Below are 22,799 nucleotides of genomic sequence, written 5' to 3'. Positions count from 1 at the left end.
CCCGCATTCGAGTCACTAATATCATATTTTTTGCTATATGTTAGACTAACCAAAATTGACATTTTGTGCTTTTGTGTATATGCAGGTGGTTTGCTAATTTTTTTGTAAGTACATAGGTCCCTCATTGAAAATCATACTCCCACCCATGTAATCAATTTTTAATTTAAAACACATTCATGCAAACATTGTTTGTGATCCTGCCACCCCAGGAACGTGAACCCATGATCACGGGATTGCTGTAATAAATTGGCAGGAAAGCAAACTTATGAAGGTGGGATCACAATTTATCAGTAAAAACACTCCCCATCAATCTTGCTGACCAATCCTCATGCGAGAATGCAAGTTTTTACCAGCAGGATCATTGTAAAAACCTATGGGAATGCTTGTCCAAAATAGCCAAGCCTAGAAAACTAGGTTTATCCTTTTTCCTTCAATCTCACCAACCTCTCTATCTGTGGGAATGCATTCCATAAACCTATAGGATTTCTCTTTTGTGGAATCACATTGTGATCATTTTTCTTGTAGCCCAATTTTTCATTATTTTCACCAGTATCTATAGAACAATACCACTACCCCTTAGTTGCATTCTCGTGCTACGAGATCATTGTTTAAACCCATACGATCATTTTTATTAATTTTTTAAAAAAGTATAAATCAAATTTTGACTTTTGGTGGTTATGTAGAATAGTGGTAATTCTAAGCATTTTTACACATATAAAAAAGAACAAAAAAGTTTTTAAAAAATTCCCCATAGTTCAGCTTTGATTTTGGGGATTTTTGTGTGACTAATCAAATTGATTTTTTGTCACATTGTAGATTGGAGCATCTTCAAAGCCTAACCATGTTTTTTTGTAGGTTTTTCTTAGAATGAACCTACATGTTTAAACATACCTCTCATTGAATGAATGTCACTCAAATCAATCTTGAATGCCATGGACTAAAATCAAGTTTTTCATTGGAATGCATGCTTAAAACAACATAGACAATCTTGAATGCTAAGGATCAAATAATCATTACTATACCTCACACTTAAAATTTGAGCATAAGACACTTTAACTCAATCTTGAATGCCTAACAGCAAATGAACATTGCATGATTTTAACACACTTCAATGATGCTCGAATTTCTTATGTTGATGAACTTTTGATTTTCATTATGCTAACAACATTGTAAAGTTGGAATGAACATTGTATGTCATAAACATGTATGTCTTCAATTGTAGATTACAAAATCTAAATAATCAATTGGAAAAGAACAAGTGTGTTTTAAACCCATGATCACTTATGTGTTCTTGTTTTACACTTTTTAAGAGGCCTACTTGGAGATTTCATCACCCCATGGGATGACCTCAACTCTAGCATTCTAGTAGAGTATAAATATCAAGAGGTGAATCAAAAGACACCTTTGTTGGAAGCATAATCTTATCACTCTTGGCTAAGCCCCAAAGAACTTTATACCTTTGGGAAGTGAAGGTGGATATTTGGGTTACCATTTCCTCTCGGCTGAGTGGCATTATTTTCTTTCATCTATAGATTTGGGCCTCACATACCTCACATATATCAAGGACACCCCTAGATAAGCTTGTATATCCTAGTAAGACCTTATATGTTTATTGGTGTGTTTGATGTGCTTGAGTGTTCAAAATCCTCCCCATGTTTAAAAAACAATCAAGTCCTTTTGCTAAAGAGATCACTTATACACCATTTGCAATGGTTGTTAGCAAGTCTATTTGCAACAACCTTAAGTCTAGTTTGTTCCACTTTATCCCTTCCCTTGACAAATCATTCAACCCAAATGAAAGGCATACTTAGCATAGTCACTGCCTCATTAGAGATTCATCCAAACTTCCAAAAATATTGTCGTTCTAATCTCATCCTTTCTTACATCATTGTAGTCTTTCATCAAGTCTTCCTTATCCTGAGATAGCTAAGTCTTCTTAGTCATTCCCCACCCATTTCCATATCCTTTGGAGTTAGTCTTTCCTCCTACCACTAGCTTAATCCAAATCCAAATCTAAGCTTACCAATTTATCCTAATCTGCATTTTCAAATCCATCCATATACATCCTTCATCCCCATCCAACTCATCATCAAAACATAATGTTCTAATCCTATTATGATGAGTTTCGTCATCCCACATTTTCTCCCACTCCATCCTATTCCAATGATGATGAAGATCTTGTTGATTATGACGGGTATATTGAAAGCCTTAGAGATATTACTCCCAACATCCTCCAAAATCCAAACATTCCTCCAAACTACTCCATCATTCCTCCATGCATACCCACTAGTACTCCTTATCATAGCTTTGACAAGGGAAATCCATTATTATCCTCATCCTCACCTCCTTCCTATTTTCTGCCCACATATTCCTCTTATACATTAGTCATATCTCCATCTTCCTCCACCTTCATATCCCAGTCTCCACAATTACAAAAAAATTCTAGTAGCTACATCCCTAGTCCAAATCCACCATCTCAATATCTTCCAAATCACTTTCCAAATCCTCCAACCATTCCTAGTTATACAACACACCACCTCAATTCCCTTACTCCCCCTAGTCCAACACACACATCTCCAAGGAATTTTAAAAGGAAACCCAAAGAAAACCCGTCTCCCACACCCATCATTCCTCTTAAATCATCCTATTGCTATCATCCCTATTTCATCAACCCCACTTATAAAATCCCTTCTTTCTCCTACCTTCTATCCATAAAATCCCTTCGAATCCCATCCACATCCCCTCCTCCTCAAATTATCCAAATCCCATGTAATAAACCTAATTAGTCTCTCTCCCATCAGCTCATCCCCATTGAAGAATCTCCTACCCCTCCATCTACCTCACTTAAAGAAACCATTCATACTTCTCCTACCATACTATCCACTACAATCCATTCCTATCATGATCTTGTCCAAAGCATGTTGAAATATCCTACGACACAAAAGAAGATCCCACCATCCCACTTATTCCCCTACATGATCCACTTTTACCATTCACTCCATCCAAAGAGGAATCACCATCCCCTCCATATCCAAATCCTACCATTATACCTAATCCATCTCAAGATCCATTTCCATACACCCATCCAAATCAAGATCCTCTCCTTCCATCCTCTTTGCTTCATGATTACACATCTCCTATACTTCCTAGTGATAGATCTATAGAAGAAACACTATCATATTTGAAGCTTTGACTCCTTCAGCTAGTAATGGACTCACATCTTGTGTTTCAAATAATGAACATTATATTGAAGAAATAAATAAAAGTGTCTCTCTAGATGTTGGTATCCCTTCTATCCCTTCATGGTCCCAAGTCCTTCCATCTTCACCCCAAAGTTCCCATCCATTTTGTCCTACATCTATTTTGGGCCCTTATCCTACTACTCCTTATCTCCAACTTTCCATTTTGGGTCCATATATCCCTAATCTAAATCCCCCACCCCTTCCATCCATTTTGGGTCCCTATATACCTAATATGAATCCTTTATCTCCTCCATCTATTTTGGGACCTACTCCTTCCTCATTTCCATATGTTTTAAGCCTATATCCTTCATTCCCTCCATCCATTTTGGGAAATTATATGCATCCATATACTATATTACAATCCATTATTCCATCCCCTCACATCCACAACCTAGATCATCAAAGTCACTCATCCTTGAATCCCTTCCAACTTTCAAATTCTATCATTCCATCCATAATTCCTCCATATCCCCCATGCTCTTTTTCCCATACCATGGCTAATAGAAGTAAATTGGATGCCAAAAAAAAAGCCTAAATCCAAAAATCCACAAAAATCATAGTATCAACATGTCCCTTCTAAAATACATGTTCCAAAAGAGAAGCATTTGATCAAAATCAAAGAAAAACTCATGAGGCCACAAAGGCCCAAGCTAAAAAGGTCAAAAATCATGTGGATACCTAGGATGCTCATAAAATAAATGCATCTCAAAGAAAAACTCTATTGGCATCCATTCATGCTACTCAAACAATATCATCCATTCATACTTTATCCAAATCTCCACATATACATCCTTCATCCCCCCAATCCACTTTTGGTCCCTATGCTTCTTATCCTAAAATTCCAATCCCCATCTTCTAACCTTACTTTTAGTCCTTATATTTCTCTTCCTCCATTTTCTCCTTAACCTCGTTCAATACCATCTTTCCCACTACTTCATCATCTTTCAAGGTGTGTGCCAATGATGATCTTTTCATTTTCCTCATCCATTTATCCACAAGCCTTATGTCTTCCCATCCATTATCTTTCAACTCCCACCCACCATTCCACTCATTTAATCTAATCTTTTTCCACCCATCCTACCAACATCTATGAGTAAAAAAGCATCAAAAAAGTCAAAAATAAAAAAATCAAGTAAAGAAAAATAATCATCCAATGGTGAAAACTTGGCAATTCAAGTGCCTTGGAAAAGTACCATGATGAAAACTTGGAAAACAAGTGTCATTCATAATCCCTTTATCCAAATGCTCTATACACTTGGGGGCACGTTCCATCACCCACCATCCCCATCTCATCCCACCATACCAACCACATCTTATCTATTTCACCCGCCATCCTCCTTTGAATCTTGATAAAAATAAAGTCCACAACCAGATACATGTTTTTGGTCATCCCTTTGACATCTATTTTCTACTAAAGTTTGTCTCCACCTATCCTTTATCTACCCATTCTTTTGTCCATACAATCACTCCATTAGCCTTGTCCACCCATCCTACTTACCCTCTACCTCATTAACCTTTCACATCCTAGCTTCCATCTATCTCCCTCATCCTCTTGTTGACCAATATTCCATCCTATCACATCCCTTATAACAACTCTTGAATAACATATTATAACTAGGGGCACTCTTTTCCCTGGAGATCATGTTGTGTCCATCTTTCCCCCGCCCCCATTCTAGCCCTATTTTTATCTTGTCATCCCCAAAACCAATCATCCCTTTTTCATCTATCCTTGCACTTCTCAAACATCTCTCCATCTATTCATTGCCTAGTACATCCCTTATCATTGGTATCTAGCTCTAGGCTATCCCCATATATCCCAATGTCATCCATTCATATCCTAATGCTCCTAGACATCTACCATCCACTGCACCATTCCATTTCACATGTTTGTAACTCATTGCATCCCCTTCTTAATCTTCTACCAACCTTGTTGCACTCCTTGGTCATACCCCAATCATCATCATTGGGTTCCATCCTTCCCACCCATTATCTTCAAGTATATCATTCCCTTATCCATACCACCCTACCCACCATCAATCCATTTTCTCTCACTATTTCCTCATCCCAAGCTTCTTACTCCCACTATCTTAAGCTTTTCACAAACAATCTTCTCATCTTGAGCTTTCCATCCCCTTTATCTCCTCATCCTGAGGTTTTCCTCTATCTCCTTATCCCAATATTTTCCTCTATCCCCTTATCCCACACTTTTCCTCTATCTTCTCATCTTGAGCTTTTTATCCACTAATCTCCTCATCCCAAATCTTTTATCCACTGTCTCTTCATCTTTATCTTTCCCACCACTATCCTATCATGCTGAAATTTTTGTATAGTAATCCCTTGTAAATACTTTGGTTTGTGAGCTGTATTTTCCTTACATGTTAGTCCTTAGCTTGGTACCATTTTCCATCTCTCATCTCTTTGTGTCAATTCATGCTTGATTATAAATTGCAATTCTCTTGGTTATGTGCTTTAGCAAATCCTCATATGAGATCCCTTGTCATCAAAATGTTGTCCTAAAGAATTTTAATTGCTTGACTCATCCTAGTCCTCGATGTTACTGATAGATCCTTGTAGGATGCATCTTTCCTCTCATTTGATCTTGGTCCATCAATATCCAATCCTACCAATCTCTTTGGCAAAAGGTTACTTTTTCATGGATTCACATTTTCTTTCAATTTATTTTTGGGATTTCAAGTTTTGGTTCTTAAACTATCTCTTCCAAGCTATTTGGTTTGTTCCCTCCACATGGTCACCATGATCTTTTATATTATGATGTGCTATGAATGGGGCAATTTGAGACCAAGGTCTTGATCAGGTCTTTTTCATCTTCTTTTCTACTTGTGAGTCAGTTGGATATGACCCTTGCATATTACAAACATATGATCACTTGTGGTTACATGGTACACTTGGGAAATATCATTTTCTTGTGGGTTACCTAATATCATTTCCACACCAATTTCTTTGGGATTCATGTGTGATGCTGGGGCAATCCTTGCATGTTTGTTTGTTAGTCCTATGTAATATTGGTACAAAGGCCTTGATGTTCTTAGTAACCTTGGCATATCTCTAATATTCCAATATCAAAATAAGTGCTCAACTACATGGTGGTGTTCCCATTTGGAATTCCCCCACACTCAAGCTTTAATAAAATTACTTCACACTTCCATCCTATCCAAACATCCCATCCTATCCAAGCATCCCATCCTATCAAAACATCACATCCTATCCAATCATCCCATCCTATCTAAATGTCCCATCCTATCCAAGCATCCCATCCAATCTAAACATCCCATCCTATCCAAGTATCTCATCCTATCAAAACCTCACATCCTATCCTAGCATCCCATCCAATCCATCCTATAATCATAATCTAGCTATCAATCATATAGTATCCAATCCTACATCACTCATCATCATAGCTCCTACACCAATCATAATCATAGCTCCTACATCGGATCATAATCATAGCTCCTACACCAATCATGATCTTAGTCATCATCAATCATAATCCCAAAATCATAATCTCCCCAACCCTGCCATCTTCTAAATCACTTCCCTAGGCCCAATTTCAAACAACCAATCACCCTCCTCCCCTCCCCCTATAACTAGTATTTTTAACCATTGCTTATCCTTATGTACAAGTTTTTGCTTTGGATCATTCTCCCATAGTGAGAGTATGAGCTTCCTCAAACCCCCTCTCTTAGCCACTCTCAGTCCTCTTTCTCACCTTAGATTCTCATACTTTTCAAGAAGCTATTGGGCCTCACCTTCTCTCCCTAACACCTTCTTGAGGGGGCATTATGTAGTCCATTCTCTCCTCTTCTACTCAAAACTAGGGCAACCATGTTGCTTCAAAAAGCCTTCTTCATGTTGTTTATATCTAAACTTCTTTGAAATAGTGTTGTTTCAACACTATGTCAAAGAGGGGCAAAATTTAGACACCTAAATCTAATTACATCACTAGGTAATTGTATTTAGTCATCTCCTATGACATTATTGATTAAATATTTATTATTTAACTAATCGTCATCCCCTAGTTTATTAATTAATTAAATTAACTATAGTCCAATTAATAAAATCAAATGATAACCCAAAATCAATTTATCAATTAAAATCACTATTCCTCTATTAAATTAAATAAATCCTCAAATCTATTTAATTTAATCCCATATCCCTATTTTATTAAATAAATCATTTAATAAAATATCTAATACACTAAAACATCCCTAAACCCTATCCTAACCCCTAATCCAACCCATCCACCCATACTAAACTCATTTTTCCACCTAACTAACCCATCCCATCAAAGCTAAGCCACTTGCCCCCTAACCCCCTTTCTAAGCTAATCCTAATCCCCCTCCTAAACATGTGCACAACTGTAAGCAAGGGTTAAGACTTGCTAACCCAAGCTAAAGTTAACAAACTCATCTTCACCCTTTCCCTCCAACATTTATGAATCTTACATCCCCCTTTATGACTCTTACATCCCTCTTACATACTCAACCTCCCTCATTACTCCTGTTGTGGTGTCCACAACACATGCCCCAATCCTCACTAGGAATGGGGACCCCCTACATTTTTTGACTCCTAGACTCAAAGTTCGAGAGTCAGGAGAAAATTATTAGAGTTAAAAGTGTTAGAGTCATCGAAAATTGAAAACACAAAAAAAAAGTTTAAAAATAAGAAAATTAAAAAACACAAAAACATTAAAAAAATTATTTTTAAAAAAGTGAATGCGCATAAGCATGTGGGCTAGTGCACCACGCATTGGCACATACATTGAGGTATACCGCCCACCCCACCTAACATAGGTTGGGGTATAAAATCCTCTCTTTGCCTTGACATTTTTTTTTTCAAACCTCATTTTGTGCTTTTCAGAAGGGAGCAGCGCATGGTAAACACCCACCCCCTCCCCATGTCACAAATCATGGTGCCAAGCACCTCCATGCAACACGCAAGCTATGGCACTCCATCCATCATGCTTCCACTATGCACTCTATGTGCTTCTTCAACTATGTGCTCCATCCGTTGTGCTTCCACTACACACTCTGTGCGCTGCTTCAATTACGTACTCTGGGTGCTGCTCTTTCACTGCGCCTCCGGGTGTTGCTTCCATTGTGTGCTCAGGAATTTCTCTTTCACTGCACCTCCAAGTGTCGCAGTCCCAACACTACTTCCATTGCGCACTTGAGCACCACTCTAGCATTGTGCCTTCGGGTGCTAGTTCCACTGTACGCTCGAGTTCCACTCTATCACTATGTACTCGGGTGCTGCTTCTACTATGTGCTTAGGCATCGCTTCAACACCATGCTCCAAGCGCTACTTCCACTATTTGCACAAGCACTACTCTATCACTAGGTGCTCCGGCGCAGCTCTACTATGAATCCCTCCAAGTGTGGCACACCACACAAGCATTGGTCCACGATGCATTTTTTCAAGGTTTTGAAAAGCTTTTAAAATAAAAATATGTATATAAATTTTTTTTTAAATAAATAGAAAAATATAAAATTTTTAAAATGAAAAATAATAATAATAATAATATAAAGAAAAAAATGAAAATAAATAAAATGCCCAAATGGGGCTCTTTTTTCTAATGTTTATTTTAATTCATAGTTTTTACATTTTATCCTTGGATTAATAACATTTTTTTCTCACAATGTGTAGGTAATCAAATGGTGTCCACATCCGGAGTAGCACCCAAACCTATCGTGTTCAAATTTTGAAGTGTACCTTTGAAGTCAAGATTCCATGATGACCACATAGAAATTTGAAATACTGACCTGGGGCACACAAACATAGGAGAATTCTTGAGAATTTGCAACAAGCCAACACAGAGGTTAGCCATGATGTCTACATTGAACCATTCTAAATTGGTAAATGTAGCATCACATTTTGTGTCAGTACAATCAGTGAAACTAATCATGGCCTTGTCACAATACTTTGTTCCTAAAGAGAGGGTAGTCAAAAGTGTCACCAAAGAAGTGGTTTTGGATCTATGACCTGACAACATTGAGAAGGTCTTTCATCTTCCTAGAGTAGACCAATTCATCAAACTATCATATGAAGCAACTGAGAGATGGTACAGGGAGCATTAGCAAGAGGCAATTGACATAATATAGTCTTCATACCTCATTGAGAAGCCTCCTTGGGGAAGGATAATTGGAAAAGTGGATATGACTCAAGGATACATGAAGGAAGACATTGGATATTCTATCATTCTGCTAAGCAGAGTCATGGGCTTACCTACAGCAGGCCACCTCAGTACCTTCATGGTCAACTTCATTGAGACTATCAGACAAGCCAAGATACCATTGGACTGGGCCACCACACTAAGTGAGAATTTGTGTGAGCAACTGAGGATGATGAAGGACAAGAAAAAGTTTTACATGTCTTCTTACATGGTGTACCTACTTGTAGCAAGGGCAAAAAACTATCCTAGTTTTTATAGGAGAGGCAATATGAAAGACCCCAATGCCTGGCGATATATAGTCTACCCTCAGTTGGTGAAGAAGAAGCTCTCAGCGTAGAGAAAGGAGTACAAAATCATCATTGATGTGTTTGTCTTTGTGATCATTTGATTCATTGAGGGAGATTATGGGAAGAGGTTATCTGATGAAGCCAAAGTACAAGTCACAACTCTTGGAGCCTACTTTATTCAGTTCAAGACATTCACATATCTATGGGTAGTTGGTGCTTCCATCAATCCTAAGAAGCTCCAAATATACCCAAGTGACAAACTAGTACTATTGGAGATTTCTCGGCAAATTGAGTTAGCCTATGAGAACATAAAGAGGCAACAAAGACCCTACTAGACATGGCCATTGGTCATTAGAACATATCAGGTGAAGAGGAAGCAAGATATTCCATCCTTTGAGTGGGAGTGGGAGAATTATCCCCTTGAAGAATACAACTCTCCCCAGCCATATTTTGACAATGTTGAGAAAGTGGAGAGTCTAGTAGGAAAGGAATTCCATCATGAGGATGTTGTTGAAGATCATTGGATGAATGCCACAAATGACTATGATGTCTACATTAGGGACTATTGTAGGATGACTTTGTATCTAGTAGAAAAGGCTCTCCAATTGAATATCCCAGAGGAGATAAAGCAACAAGATTCTAAGGAGTTACTGGACCCCCTATTCAATGCTGAAAAAATTGATGAAAAACCCATTATAAATGCTAAGGTTGATAGGGAGGAGGTTGATGATATTAATCATTGAGCAAGGCATGTCATCAGAATGACAAAGAATTGGATCAAGAAACCTTTTCCACTTGATCCAATTCTTGATATAGTAATCTTCCACAAATATGCTCGCCTAGAAAGAGGTAGATGAAAGAAAGTAACAATTCTTACCTTTGCAGATTAGTCTTCCATCAAGCTAGAAATAGTATACTAGCTTGATTGCCCAGTTGGATATTATCACCCTCCCGAAAGGAAGGGAAAGAACAAAAGAAAGAGGACCTCTCCTCAGAGGACTCAGATAGAATAGGCACCTCCCTAGCAGTAGGAACAAAGTGCACAAGGGTCTCAAGATATTGGAGCTACCGAGGTCCAGGATGAACCATAGTTGCCTCCCTTTGTGTCTACTCAACCAGAAGAGGGAGAGATTCTACAAGTCTCTATTAGTCCTATACAAGATGAGCTAGCTTCTCCTTCTACCTCTAAGAAACAAAAGAAGAGGATTAAGATTTGGATAAAGAAAAGGCAAAGGATCTGTAAAAGATTAGTGCCTAACCCATCTATTCTTGAAAGCATTCTTCAAGGAGATGAAGAAGAAGAAGAAGAAGAATCAAAAGAGGAAGAGGAACAAGTTCCCTTGCAAGGAAGAACTCGGCTAGCAAGAACCACTGAGTTGCAAAGGAGAAAGAGTGCCACGGGTACCCCACCATCCACTCAACTAGAACCTTTAGAGCTCTCTTCTTTGGAAGATGAAGTATAACACTGGGTGGATGAGCAGAGTGAAGAGAATGATGATATTTTCTCAATATTAGATTTTGATTTCATGCCTATAGGTACAGAGTTGATTGGGGATAAGATCAGGGACACCCCTATAGGTGAACCTCAAAAGGAATATTGGACGCAAATGCCCCCAGATAAACAGGGTCTTGATCTTACTCCTCTATCTCCACCATGAGTTATAATGGTAGAACAAGGCTCGGTGACTCCACCTTAGAGTTCAAAGGAATAGCAAGTTCAAAAGGAGTCATTATCAGAGGAGAGATCAAAACAAATTGCAACCACTGAAGTGTCAGAGGGACAAATTGTGGAATATTCTTAACCACTTTCCCATGACACCAAGGTTTAGCCTGCAAAGTCTACTAAGATTGAGCCTACACAAGGGGAGCCCTCACAATAGGATACAGCTCCAACCAAGAGCAATAAGGGAAAGGAGATAGCAAAATATACTCCTTCGTCATCAAGAGCCAAGTCCTTAGTAGGAAGCATCCCTAGACGGATCTAAAAGGAGATAATGAGGAGTACTAAGCCTCAATTTCATGCTTTAGAGGAAGACATTTGTGACATTGTAGAGATCTTGAACAAACCTAAGTATCCATCACATTAGGTAGCACCATTGGCATTTTTCACCACCATATAGAACTAGGATTTATTCGCACAAGTGGCTCTCCCTCCTAAAGGCACAGATGTAGAAGGCCTTAGGCTCGAAGACTATGAGTTGAAGGATGTTATGTTAGGAAGGCCTACATGGGATTAAACTCAACAAATGATGACTATGGGAATCAAAGAGGTCCTCAAGTATATGGAACAAGAGGAGATTGAACTTTAAGCACTTCAAAGGCAAGTTGAGATCTTAAAAGGATATCTAGCCAAAGTCGTTCATCCTCTTGATCCTGAACACCCTAAGTAGACTTTTAACACCATAGTTAGAGAAGGGGGAGGTGTGCAACTTGACCCATTTTTTGAAGGCTTTTCAGGAATGGTGGGAAATTTTTGAGGAGAAAGGTGTTACTATCATCATGGGGAATCTAAAGTTACTGCATGTTGTGTAGGAGAATGTAAATAAGATCGTACAAATTTTGAAGCAGGACTTCCGTATCATGGATGAGGTACGTGCCTAGAGTAAGAATTTACAAACTCTATAAGCCATAAAGGGCCAAAGATATTGGGTTTTGATTGATGTATATACCAGAGAAGAATAAGACATGATTGATGACTAGATAGAGAAAATAGTTGATACCAATAAAGTAATGGAGACATTACATGAGGAGATTCATCAGCTAAAGGACCAAGCCCAAGAGTGAATTTTGGAAGCAAAGAGACACTACAGTGATGTGTGCTTGGATATTTTTGAAGATGAGGAACGAGAAAAGTTTTTTCCTATAGAGATAGTAGTGGATAATTTTAGGAAGATTTTTGTGGAGGTTGTTGATGATGAGGACATTCAACAAGCCTTCAAGATAGAAGAAGCTCGATTAGAGTTAGATACCAAACTCAGAGATTTTGCAGAGACTTCAAATTGAGGTGGACAACTTTAGATAGAAGGTCAAGGATAAATATAAGGCTTTAGATCTTTTAGATGAGGCTAAGATTGCTAAGATAATAGAAAAATTCAAAGGCAAACATCCAAACATAGCTTTGGGATGAAGAAGAACAAAACCCAAATGTCTGAATTTCAATTTTTACACTTAGTAAAATATTAAGATTTTCACCCTGTTGAGGTCCGCAGCTCCACAACTCCATAGGTGCACAGGTTTTTAGGTACGCAAGTCCATAGCTCCATATTTTAGAGGTGCACTAATAGTTAACTACCAATTCTAAAAATAACACTTTCCATGCATTGGGAATGAATTTTGACGACAGTTTAACTTTGACACACATTTAGTAAAGGACCAACTTTTATTTTTGGCACCTCTAGACACTCCTACTTTGACTAGAGGCCTCCTCCTACTTTATCTCTCATATTTTCTTTGTTTTTGACATGTAAAGGGCTCATGCATCCAATTAATAAATAAAATATGGATGGAGTCCCTCTAAGCACAAGATTAATTGTTAGTTTGTTTTAATGTTTTAAAAGCATTTTATTGCATGAAGATATCTCTCACTCTCAACACAAATTGAGGAGACAATTTCTTCTAAATACCCCATATTAAAATGTAACAAGGGTTGTCATTATTATGCAATAAAAATTATGCTTTTGGTGCTAGCATTCAGAGTGTAGTGATTCTTGCCTGAATGTGTCATTTTTTTGTGAATTTTGTTCATAGAACTGTGATTGAACCAAAGGTTTATTGCGTTGTTTCTGGTTGTGCAATCTTTTAGTTCTAGTGTTTGCTATAGATTTATGAATTCTGCTACTGTAATGAGCTTGAGAAGAGATCATCAAATTGTGCCTACATAACTTTTTGTCTCGCATGAGCACACTTTTTGTGGCCTTGCAATTTGATGAAAGGTGAAATATCATATGATTGTTAAAATTTCTCACCGACAATTGCATCAGTGGATTCTATGAAGCGTTGCTCCTATTTTCATTGGTTTCCTACTGATTTCTTCAAAAGTTTAACTCATGGTGTGTTGCTTTTATAGCTTATGTCCATTTAGGATTTCAATTTCATGTTATTTTCTTTTAGTTTCATTATTTTATTTGCTAACCCCTTGTTAGAATAGGAACTCATTTTAGTTGCACTATTAGAATTGCATTCATTGAAAAACCAAAAAATACAAAAAAAAACATTTCTCTTTTGTGTATTATTTTGAGATATCAAATAGATTTACTTCATTTCATGATCATAATAGAACCCAAAAAGGCCTCCTCATAAACAATCACATTTATCTTCAACTAAGTGGATTTTGGTATATCGCAAGACAAATACTGAACCTTGGAGTTGATCCCAAAAGATTAGCTTTTCAAATGAGAAATTGCGCAATGGATTCTTGAGGTTGACCTCATGTAAAATGACCACCCAACAACTCACTTGACCAACCCTTATCCTATCCTCTCACACTCATCCTCCTCATGACAAGTGGCACTTCCTTATTGGCTCTAACCAAGCACAATCCATGTGATTCCCTTTGAGTGCATCTCAGCCCTCCCTCACCATCCTTCCATCCTTGCATCCTAACCATCTATTTTCCTACTCCTTGGTCTATAAATGAAACTGTCTTCCTTCACAAAAATAATCCACCTTCCATGCAAAGTTATCATGAAATTTTGAGAGCCTAAAAACTACCAAAATACCATCATAATGTTGAAATACCTCCATACCTCCATTGTTGAAACCCTTGTCCATATACACACTTGATAATCAACCATCCACTATAAGCTTGAGCACACATCTCCATCCATCAGGGACACATCCACTTTATCATGGGTTATACCATAAGGAGCCTACCACTCTTGGTTTTCTTCCTTTTGTGGTGATAACCTTGGTCCTATCTTAAGTGTTAACTATTGAGTACTATTAATACTCTCATTTAATAGTTAGTATTCATTTTACACTACTAGATTAGGTGATACACACACATCCTTGCAAAATTGCATGCAGAGATTTGAACTTTATCAAGAAGTCTTTGATGGTGGGGAAGCTAGCGAGTGATAAAGAAGTCAACTCTGCATCAAGCTGAAATGACTAGAAGTCATTCATTGTACCAAAAAAAGTCTATAATTTGGTCCAAATAGCCCATGGAGTGGTCAAACCATCCAATTGAAATAGTAGACTATCTGTAATGTTTAGTACAATCAATCCCATGGCCTCATCCATTTTGTTTCTATGTTGAAGAACCTCAAAGGGGCACTGCATAACATGTTGGTTCTCATCCAGACATGACCATAGACCTTGTGACATGAGAAGCCTAGTCAGTTATGCTTTCCAAGTGTGATAGTTGTGTGGCATAACTCAGGTCATAGAAGGATCTGACATTGAGAGAAGAAGATGGAAGTAGAAGGGTCTTATTCTAAAGTAAACTACAAAAAAAAAATGCCCCCCACAACTGATAAAGATATCCCTCAAATATCAAAGAAAAAAACTATAGAAAGCATAAAAATTGAGAAAAGAACCTGGATTCTAGATACAAAGAAGGAGGAAATAGAAGCCTCTACTTCAATGCCAAAAATGAAAGCTCAAACAAACTCAGAAGGAAATGAAACTAGCACCATTGTCTCCATCTCTAAATCAAATTTTTGACACTTCTTTCAAATCAAAAAAATACCTCCATATGCTCAAGTTATGGAAAAAAAAACCAACTATTGCTCCAAAAGACAAGCTCACTGGAAAAATACAGGCATGGCAAAAAAAATAATGGTCATACGACCGTCAACTAGACATCATCAAAAAAAATCCGACCGTTAGAATGCTGACATGACAAGTCACAAAATGACATCACCTACCAAAAAAGGGATGTTAGCAGGGGGTCCCGGGGTGATGACATCAAACGATCAAAAGATGACATCATTCCAAAAAACGTTTATGTGGTTGCTGGGAAAGATGATGTCACACATCAAGAAATGACGTCAGATTTCAAAAATGTGATGTTTAGTGATTGCAGGTGCTCTAATGGTGGCACCACTGGTGGAGGTTAGGCTTGAGTGAAGAAATTTGGTGGTGTAGCTACTAGTGGAGGCATCAGAGTGTTGTAGTGGGGGCAGCAAAGCAGTAGCCATAGGCTGGTGGCACCACGGTGTCACTACGGTGGTGTGGCTAGCTATGGTGCCATGGGGGTGGTGCCATGGTGGTGCAGCAGTGGTGCTACAATAGCATGGTGGAGCTGCTATAGTGGCAGGTTTTTTTTTAGTTTTTTGCTAAAAAAACTCGTCCATACAGTCCATATGACCTCCTAGGGGGGCTAAAAAAATTTGCCAGATGCTACGGAAGCAAAAAATTAAAAAAATTATATGAATCTTGACTATAACCAGCCTTCTGAACTCAATGGAAGCATCCATTCATGACCAAAGTGCCTTGAAAAATTGCTCTTCCTCTTGATTGAAGAAAAAATCACAAACAAATTAGGGTTTGTGTCTTTGAATCACGGCTTCAAAAATTCTTCAAACTAGGAAGTAGCAGGGAGACTCTAATACCATGTAGAAGTTGATGAAAGCCAACTTCATAGTGTGCCAAGATCATCTGCATGCAAATAACCTACTAAAGAGAAACCAAAGAAGGAAGGAACAAGAGCTTGAAGCTATAAAGAGAAATTATATGGCAACAATGAGAAAATGAAATTGTTGTATAAAAATGAAAAGGGAGAGCCTATTTATAAAGGCCTCTAGGAAACTTGTAGAACAAGCTAGAAAGTGCTAGGAGATAAGAATAACAACTAAGAATATGTCCACAAAAGGTGGGATATCCTTAATCAAGGTGAGATGATAAGTATGAGTTAGATAGGAACAAACTCTTGTGTTGTCAACAACTCCTAGACTACAACTAATAAATAAATGCATTTAACTAAGTAAACTTAAGTAAAAGGGTAAATAATAATGATTTAATCTAACAAAGAATTCTTAGCATGGATCAAGAAGATGCATGATTAGGTTGAAAACACTTTGAATCAGAATACTACAAGGTACAAAGAACAGGTACATGAAGAAAAGATATGTTTCTTTTAAAGAAGGAGATCATCTATGAGCATATTTGAACAAAGCAAGGCTAGCTAGGGGACATACCAGGTTGTAGATGAGATAAATTGGACCTTGTCAGATATTGCATAAATTTGGGGAAAATGCATATGAAATCTCATTGCCCACAACCATTTCAATCTCTCTTATTTTTAATGTTTGTGATCTCACCCCTTTCAAAGGTGATGTAATGTGGGATGTTGATGATGGACCAAAAGAATGAATCAAAGACTTGCCACCTAGCCAACCACTATAGATGGAGAATATTTTGGATTCCAAGGTGGTCAAGAAGACAAGAAAGAAGACCTATGGAGATTACTTGTTCAAATGGAAGGGTCTTCTAGATATAAATGCTAAATGGATTTTTGTTTAACTTTCCTCAAGTGGGACTTGAGTTTTTAAAACAAGGGAGTATGGTTTAGGAACACCTATTCCTCCACTCTCCATAGAATATACTTCTTCAAACTCTTCATGAGTTCCATGCAAGGGCATTTATGCCTAAGAGTCATTTATAATAAGTAGAAGTAGTTTTCTAGTTTCAAATAAGCCTACTTGTAAGGCCTAGTAACCATTGGTGTTCTCTAAACCATAAGTTTTGACTATGGTCAATGGGGGTGTTTTTCTAGGCTTACTAACATGTTTTAGGCCCCTAGGGAAAAAGAGGAAGGTCCAAGTTAGTTCATAATGCTCAGTTTGCAAAAATTCTAAAAAGTTACACTTTAAAACAAAAGTTGCTTGACAACGTTTGCAAAAAGTTGACAATTTTTGCATAATTTCTCCCCAATGGTCACAACCTTTGACAATATATTGGATTGGTTGGGGGAAGCCTTCAAATATCCCTTTCAAGTGGGTGGGAGATAAAACGGGTACTTTTACATTTTGAAATCAATAAAATCTCCCATTTTTCCTTGTAATTTGTTGTAAACATGTGAGTGTACAGACTAGTATAGATTGGAAGGAGAAAATAATTGTTTGAATTTGAATCTTAAGTGTCTTAGGAGAATAATTCAAGTGTTTTGAAGGATTGAAGTGATCAAAATCAAAAGATATTCCACATTCTTCCTCAGGTGCACCAAAACCCTTGTTTCATTGGCAAGTTTTGGCAAAAATTCCCTAACATGCATTTCCACCATGGGAATCTCATGTCACCTAGGAAAATTAAAGTTAGGAGGGTGTACTATAATACCTTAGAAGCATGGGAGATGGAGAGCAATTTATCTAATTTTGCAACCCAACTGTAGGCCAAACATCTCTATGTGTTTGGTTCAGGACAACAGATATTGAAGTGCTAGAGGGACTTAGGGGATGGATGAAACCTTTCTAATGGTGTAATGTGATCTACTAATATATCCCTACTATTTTCTAAATAATTTGATAAGCCTAATCAATAACCCAATTTATACTTCCTTCACAAACCTAATCAATTAGGCCTAACAAGGCTAATTGTTGCATTTTTGGTTTGGTGGTCATTTGATCACTAAGGAGTTTGAAAATTTGGAATAATAGTCATCTTCAAAAATAATATCCAAATATTAAAAAAAATTCCAAGTCTTTCGGAATAATTTCAAACTAAATTTTAATTTCCTCTTTGATAGGGCTAATTGGGGCTCCTAGGCCTAAAAGACACTTTTTCTATTTGAGCCCTTTGGGTATAAGCTAGGTTGTTCTAACCCATCAAGATGGGTTTTTTGAATGTTCAAGAAACTTTCCATTCCCCTTTGAAATCATATTTCCCATTTCAAGCATATCCCTAGTATTTAGTGGTTTTGTGCTTAAAGACCTAGTTGTGCTCTTATGGATGCCTAGGTCATGTTTTTGAGTAACTTTCATGTAAAGGTGTAGGACCCTCTCTTGACTCCATTTGGGGGTATTTGAAGTATTTTAAGGCCACACCACTATCTAGTTTCTTATATAAGGGAGAGCTCTACATCATACACACTACAACCATAAAATGAGGTGCAAGCAAAGTATTATACTTCTCAACATGTTTCCATATTTGTTCACATTACATTCATGAATTCACCTACAATTATAGAGGATGATATGAAGATATTGAGGAAGTACCATTTCTATATCAATGATGATCGATCACATTCTATGGAGTTTGTACATGATTTTTTTCAACTATTTTATGGAGATTTGGTTAACAATGGAAAAGCATATTGCTAGCACATTTTTTGTTCAAACAATTACATATCTCAATTCAAGAATACACAGATGTTCTATTGGTTGAGAAAGATGCACATGTTTTTTAAAATTCAATATATGTATAATTTCATAGAGGTTGGTCATTGAATGGAGAGCATGATGGTATAGGTGCTTGCATCAAAAGAGCCTTAGCTCGTGAAGAATTGAACTACAATGATGGAGTAACATTGATAGATGCAAAATCCATTGTCTAATGATGTGCCACTACAATTGGTCTAGGTAAGGAAAATGAATCTACGATTTGTATGTTTTTTTGGTTGATAGATAATACTAACTTTTGGCCATTTTTGCCCCCCATTCAACCCATCATCAATAATCAATTAGAGATATCTTCAATGGGTTGTTTTCTTTGTTTTGGGTTAACATTGGATTTGGTTGGGTTAACATTTCATGTTAACTTGATATCTTAATGAACCAAGTTGGCTCAATTCCTTCATTGATCGAGCTAGTTCAATTTGTTCTTTGACCAAGTGAACTCAATTTCCTTATTTGTTGAGTTGTAGGTTAACACACATTTTCTATCAAGGTTAACATTTTGTGTTAACCATTTTTTCCATTTTGGAGAATGACTTTACTACTCTTTCCAAAATAGAAAATTTTTCTATTTTAGAAGGCTTACCTTTTTGTTTCCTCGAAATTAAAAAATTGCATGTTGCCTCCTCGACCATGCATATGGGCATGTGTTGACCAAAAACTTTTTTCCACAGTGACTTCTCCTCTTGGTGGCTTCTCCTCTTGTTGGGTTGCCTTTGATCCGATAGCCCTTATATTTTTGCATTGTTCCCTTTTGCTCATGCGAAGATGTGATGGTCATTAGATTTTGGTACTTATTGGGAGATTTTCTAGATGCATCTCAATTGTCCATTTCAAATAAGGCAGATTGAATCCACTATTGGGATTTATTCTTCTAATGTGCAGATTTCTTGCAATATCTAGGTCATCTATTTCAGAATGAAGATCTGCTTCAATGGTTCATCTTTGTAGGAGAAAACTAGATTTATTCCATATGGGTCAACTATGTATTTTTGCGATAGGTTAACATTGTGTGTTATCCCATCCTGCATTTTTTGACATTGGCATGAATTCATTTATTGTGGCCATGACATGTTACAAGGACTCTTCTTTAGTGCTAAAATATATTATTTGGCCTTGTTTGCACAACACCTTTGCATCTCCATGCCTCTTTATTGATTGTAATAATCAAATATCATGGGATTTGATTTCCTATGGTTGGGTGCATTTGTTTTTTCCTTCCCATCACTTCACTATAGTAGATTGTATTTCAAGATAAGATTTAGTTCTAAATTTTCATTTATTGCTACTCTTTATAACTTGACTCCATCTTGTGGGGTTTGAACTTCAAGTCAATGTCAGAGTTATGCCTGATCTTTAAAGGCAAGTGGTAAATATTTTTTCTTGGTTCTTTGTATTTTGCAATAGCACTATGCTCTACATATTTTGCCTTCCTTTATTGATTTTTTTTTTTGTTCTTACCTATTCTAGCGATTCATTGATTTTTTATGTTATTGCCTTCTTGATAATATTTCCTTTCCATGTTTTTTACATTTACATTTTGTGTTAAGTTGTTTCTTAGTGAAGATCCTCTTCCTTTCAGCATTTCATCATTCTCAAACCTACATTTGATTCCTTGGAAGATATATTGGAGTCTAGTTATTGTATTCTGGTGCTTTCATTGATGTGTAGTGTAGTTATAGCAGGGTTGTAACCATATTTCTATCTTGGTGTATCACCCCCTTTCCCTTCAGCAATTTAAATTTATGTTCTCCTTCTCCCTTTTCCTCCCAAGAAGTAGTGTAGGTGCATCTTGATAATGAGGAATATGGCCTTCTCTAGAGATTCAACCTCAGAGTACAAGTCTCACACTTGAAGGTTGTTTCCATGTTACACAAGGTCACTTGAGGGTCATACCTCAAGCAAGGGTGTAGAATTTTGTGTCAACAATTTTTGGCACACCTGATGGGATAGATTTAGCTTCATAAGTTTGCTAGTTAGCTATTTGAAGATCCATTCACTAAGAAATTGGGTTTTTTTCTCAGTGTGGTCATCCTTTGGAGTCATTCATTCAACATCATGGCAACTCTATGCAGCTACATATTTCAACAAACCAAGTGCTAGTATGATTTTCAATTTTTATATTTCCTCAAGATTTCTATGAAGGTGCTTGTTTAAATTCTTTATCATGGATCCCCTTCATAGAGATGCTTCCCACTTTCATCCATATCATGAGAGGATAGTTTTATTCCCACACATCATGTCATCTATGGCCATGAATATGTGAAAATTTCCCCCACCAAGTTCATCATAGTCCAAGAGTTTTAGGAGCAACAAGAGAGAAAGAAAAAATCAAGCCCATATGGTGATTCTATTAGAAATATGAGGTAGGAAAGGTTACTGAGAGAGGAGGGGTAAATCAAGAAGCAATAAAACTTTTACTTATTTCACTAATTAGTCCTTCATTAATATTTTGATCTAATTGCATGCATGAAAGAATGAAAGCAATAAAACATTCATAACACTTTGACACAAGATATGGTGACCTAGAAACCTTCCAAATAGAAAGTAAAATTGGGGTGGGGATGATACCCACAAGCTTTAGTACTGTAGTATAAAGTTGGATAGTTAAGGCTTATAATTGATCACTTCTTATGATCTTCCCTATTAGGAGCAATAAGGATTTCTAGGTCCACCTTGTTAAAAGATTTACAAAACATATAATGAAGTATGCACTTAGTAAAGAGATTTGACAAAGACTATTAAGTCTATCCTATTAAAGGATTTAGTTGATACACCTATTAGGATGAACTAGTGGTTGATCTCTGATTTGGAACTCTGATTTTCTGGTTGAGATTCCTTTGAAATGTAAAGATCACCTTGTTGTGATAGATAAATATCTATTGTCCCTTATAATACTTGTAGCCTTCTTAATTTTCACTTTTGCTCTTTATATTCATTTCATACTTACTTATTTGGATATGATACAAGTCATTACTTATATATCTATCCAAATCATAATTCATCAAAGTCGTCTACAACATAGATTTCCATTAAGATCACAAAGTTGGTCCAACTACTGGAACTCAGGTTTTGAAGAGAAACTTTGTGATATTCTAATACTCGGCAACCATTGTCAACACTCGACATTGTCATGCACTCGGTAAAGATAGAAGCTCAATTCATACTAATCACTTTCACGTAGCTTGAACTCGGTCAGCACTTGTGTGACTCAAAGAACACTATGAAACTCATCAATATAAACTAAATCACTTGGTTGACACTCCATGGCTCAGTCAACACTAACACTATGAGCTCAGTATAAAATGAATCACTTGGTTGACACTCCTTGTCTCAATCAACACTAGATTCACATCAATGACACTGCAAGCTCAGTAGACATTGGAGAACATGGTTGACAATGTACAACTCAGTTAATACTATGAAGCTCTGTTAGCACTATCACTACTCAACTCAATAGATACTGCTCGATGTGAACTAAACGTAGATTCTAAAACTCGATAGCAACTATATAACTTGATAGTAGCTTAACCAATTGACCAAGTGAGTCAATAGTAAACAAACTTGACCTTAATGTAAACAATATCCCCCTTTGGCATTAGTGACAAAACCTGATGCAGGAGCATCAGGAGGCATAAGGGCAATCCTGTGTCACCCAAAAAAATGTACTTAGACTTAGTTTCTATTTTATGTCTTTACATTTTTGGATACCCATTTGGCTCAAATAAAGGTTCCAACTCTCATAGTT

Source organism: Cupressus sempervirens, chromosome 6 (assembly GCF_028749045.1).
Source record: "Cupressus sempervirens isolate cs-2001-9-10 chromosome 6, ASM2874904v1, whole genome shotgun sequence".
Taxonomy (NCBI): domain Eukaryota; kingdom Viridiplantae; phylum Streptophyta; class Pinopsida; order Cupressales; family Cupressaceae; genus Cupressus; species Cupressus sempervirens.
This window is presented reverse-complemented; position numbering follows the sequence as displayed.